At 44.4% G+C, this 4,458-nt stretch overlaps 1 protein-coding gene across 1 annotated transcript in view; it reads right to left on the reverse strand.

Annotated features, from left to right (window-relative positions):
* Positions 1 to 379: 379 nt before the first annotated feature.
* The window catches only part of mafa (v-maf avian musculoaponeurotic fibrosarcoma oncogene homolog a (paralog a)), a 123,122-nt gene continuing 119,043 nt past the window's right edge, over positions 380 to 4,458 (reverse strand). The window contains exon 3 of the mRNA XM_021607498.3: positions 380 to 1,353. The gene's annotated coding sequence lies outside the window, so the exon portion shown is untranslated. The remainder of the gene's footprint in view (positions 1,354 to 4,458) is intronic.

Below are 4,458 nucleotides of genomic sequence, written 5' to 3' on the forward strand. Positions count from 1 at the left end.
TTGCACCACCAGCTGTAGTTTGTCTGGTTGTTGTTATGTCTTCAGTAGATAGTTTGAGATAGGTCAAAAGTCAATATGGTTTCTGCAACCTTGAAATCCTACTGTGATGTTCCGTTCCCCTTGTTGGTCGTACAGAGGAGCACATGGGTAAATCATGCCAGGTGATGTGGGAGAGAGAGATAGAGACACCTGAGGACATGTGTTGCCCTATGAGAGGTCCATGAGAGAGACCACAGTACAGAGCCCAGAGGGGCCATTGATACAAGCCATTCAAAAGGGATGAGGAAACAACAAAGAAACAAACCAAATACAAGATCGGCTGCCCACGGATCTCAGGTAGACACATGACATAGATGCATCGGGGCCCCTGCTGAGGATACTATAGTATGTTTACTCTCTAATACTTTATTCTTGGTTATACCTTCATAATATACTCGACACTATATGACTTAGTCACAGTCCCATTGTCTTTATAGACAGAAATGTTTCCCTAATATGTCTTCAGGTATTCAAATAATACAATGAGCTATTACTTGCATTTCTATGCATTTAGTCAAATGTACAGGTCAACAAAATGCCCTACTTGGTATACAGTAAGTTAATACTGCCTGGTAAAGATAGGAATCTAGCATTAAAAAGGTGTAATCGTTGTACTATCCACAATTATGAGTTTTGTGATCTACAAGCATACTGAGGAATACAGTAAAGTCAGATCCATGCTATAGTACATCACTCATGTCCATTGGAGAGGAAGACTGGTTCATTATGCAAATAGTATACACTATAGTAGTCTTACAGTCCAACTAACTCCAAAATGATACAGGAAGTAAGTTCTCTAAAACGAGGAACATATTGTCAATGGTAGTTACAATGACCTCTGATAGGGAAGATAGAGTAAGGGATTTCAGAGGGAGGAGGTGGGTTGCTTGGGTATTTTATCCTAAATCAGGAACGCTGGACTTGGACGAGTCTTCTTAGTGGAGGATCCCACTTGGGGGAAAAAGGTTTTAGGTGAACTACTTACAGTAACATGCATCAAAGGTTTGTCCCCCCCCCCCCCCTACAAAGGAAATGGTTTCTCCCATAATATTCTTCTGATGTTGTCAATCATCTTGATTCATCATTTGAGTCAGTGTTTTGTTTGTTTTTGTTTTCTTACAAAAAAGCTGGAGGTAAAATAGTGGAGATGGAAGTGGGAGTAGGAAGAGGCTCTGAAGCATTTCTCTACAAGGTTTTTAGGGCTCTTTTCTTCTTCTCCAGTGAAGTCATCTTTAAATGTTGTTGTGCTTTGTGGGGTTCCTCATGCCATTGGTCAGTCACTCTTAAGTCATCAGCGTTCAGTCGCCAGGTTATCTGCAGACATGGAGAGAGAACAATAGAGAGAGCGAGAGAGAGCGAGAGAGAGCGAGAGATGGAGAAGGAAAGCGAGAGTGAGAGAGAGAGGGAGAAGGAAAGAGAGAGAGAAACAGTAGAGATCATTAAATGTGTATGAGTCAGACCACCCATCTGTGTGTCTCTCCCCCCCCCCCCCCCCCCCACCCCAACACACACAGACACACACATGACTGTTAGTGAAAGAGCGAGAGGCCCGCAACGAAGGGACCCCACCATAACCTCCACAGACACTGGGCCCACCGTGTCACGGCCATGACACAGGCTGACTCACTGTTATTTGGGACGGTGGTGCCCTCCCTGGTGCCTGTGTAAAAACAAAGGGCCGGTGACCACCCTGTGAGTGTGTACGGTCTGACTGCATCGACGCTGAGATTCTGAGCGACAGCGGCGGCTGCATGGGGGGTGACTCCTTCATCAGCTTCAATTAAGGCCAGAGAGACAGAGATGGCTACAGAGGCCGCTCACTAGCAGCATGGATGAGTCTAACCTCTGGATTAAACACAACCCCTCAGTCAAAGATCACTCTCTGGGTTTGAGTCTTTAGAATAATACTCGTGAAGTTTATAGTTTTATGATATGTTAATCTCTAGAATGCATCCTACAGTATCTATTTGGTCTGTTCTGATATCCGTGAGCCATTATTACAATACAAAAAAAACACTAGAGTATACCAAACATTTAGAAAACATATCAATTCGTCGAGGCATAGACTCTACAAGGAGTCAATAGCTTTCCACAGGGATCCTGGCCCATGTTGACTCCAATGCTTCCCACAGTTGTGGACCATTCTTGATTTACTCGGGAAACTGTTGAGAGTGAAAATTCTAGCAGCGTTGTAGTTCTTCACAGAAACCGATGTGCCTGGCACCCACTACCATACCACCTTTAAATGCACTTAAATCATGCCCATTTAACCCCTCAGAATGGCACACAATCCATGTCTCAATTGTCTCAAGGCTTAAAAATCATTCTTTAACCTGTCTCCCCACCTTCATCTACACTGATTGAAGTGGATTTAACAAGTGGCATTAATAAGGGGTCATAGCTTTCACCTGGATTCACCTGGTCAGTCTGAGTCATGGAAAGAGCAGGTGTTCTAAATGTTTTCTACTCTCAGTGCATAACAACATGACCAACAACAAAGGGATTACACACAGGCCCACAGTGAAGGAGCACTACACATCAATAACTGACACATCAGTTCCTTTATCTAGCCTGTGTTTACTCTCTAAAGCCAGGCAGTCATGCCACTGTGAGAGGGTGTTTTGGGTTGATATTTTGCTGAAAAACGCTTGAAAGGTTTCCTACCCCCCAGGTAGAGTAGAGGGATGATTAATACGGGCTGTGTGTGGGTGTGTGGGTGGGCCATTAGACAGAGAACAACAGCTACCTGGCGCTGGAGCTCCATGTACTGACCCTAATGTAAGGACAGGAGAACAGTACACTGAGGATAATTATTAGAAGTCACACACACACACACACACACACACACACACACACACACACACACACACACACACACACACACACACACACACACACAGCTATTCGAAACAACTCTAAAATCCTAGGATCATAAAATCCCTGCTCTCATTATAATAACCTATAATGATGTGGGTCCTGTATACCATGTGTGATATTTAAGCAATAAAGCCCGAGGGGGTGTGGTATATGGCCTGTTCTTACACTCGACGCAACGCGGAGTGCCTGGACACAGCCCTTAGCTGTGGCATATTGACCATACAGTATATCACAAACCCACAAGGTGCCTTATTGCTTTTATAAACTGTTTACCAACGGAATTAGAGCAGTAAAAATACATTTTTGTCATACCAGTGTTATATGGTCTGATATGCCACGGCTGTCAGCCAATAAGCATTCAGGGCTCAAACCACCCAGTTTATAATTTAGCTTTAATCTCATGTGGTAATAATTATCACTGCCTGCCTCCCATTTACTTTCATTATCATGTCTTTACATTTTCCAAAATGGTCAGGCATAATTTCCTACATGAAAACAAGAGAGAGTAAGGTCTCAATGTGTACTACCATATCAGTATGTCCCAGGTGAGTCACTGGTTCACAAACAAAGCCTCTCTTTCTCCGGCTGAGGCCCAACATACGCAGGTGGTTCAGGGCAGCACACACACGTGCCCTTCTCTGTGAGGATGCAGTGTGTACTGCTTACATACCAGATTCAGAAAAACAACTACTGCTTTGTCCCAGTACAGAAAGGTGATTCCTCACAAAACTAGAATAAACATGACCCATAGAAAGGTCCTTTGGAGGAGGTATTACATGTATTACATTTGTTTCTTAAAGCATAATTGATCAATAATGAATTGAAGTTGGAACACTTGTGGCATTCTGGGCTGACCCAGGCCTCCTAAATAAAGTATTTTTCTGTTCTAGTTTTGTGCGGAATCACCCAGTAAAGTCCCCATCCAGTAACCTCACTGTGCTGTATCCATAGAACTAGAGATCAGTCACTGCCCCAGGGCTACACTTATCCACTCTGAGAGAACCAACACAGTCCTGAATACACCCCTGGCTAAGAGGTAAGCTGCGTTTGGGAGCACCACAATTCTCTAGCAGTGTGAACAATACAGCTACCCAGTGATGGGAACGGTGGGCCACTCCGCAGCACCAAAGCCAGGTGTTAGCACTTTAGGTCGCTTGCCTCATCAATAATTGACAGAGGCAAACCAATCAGAACAATTTGCTCCCCACAACGAAGTGCTAGAGCAGGCTCACACCGGCGAATCATTAATGAGGCAATTAGCAGAAACGGTTAGACGGTTAGCCTCTCGCTAGCACCACTCCTCTGACGCTATGCTAAGCTGCACCAGGTCCTGTCATAGATACTGTTGACAGAGTGGTCCTGGTCAACACTCAGATAAGGAGATAGGGAAAGCTGCAGAATGTAATGATGTGCTGCTGAAGCCCCTTGGTAGAATGTGAGCTGCGTTACAGAATTAAATGTTGTCAATGTGTTGCACAGGCCTCTTTAGGAGCACAATGCAAATCCGTCACCATGGGGGAATGACCAGTATTGGCCGTTGCC

This window comes from Oncorhynchus mykiss, chromosome 6, assembly GCF_057628025.1.
Source record: "Oncorhynchus mykiss isolate SJ-2025 chromosome 6, ASM5762802v1, whole genome shotgun sequence".
In the NCBI taxonomy this organism is placed as follows: domain Eukaryota; kingdom Metazoa; phylum Chordata; class Actinopteri; order Salmoniformes; family Salmonidae; genus Oncorhynchus; species Oncorhynchus mykiss.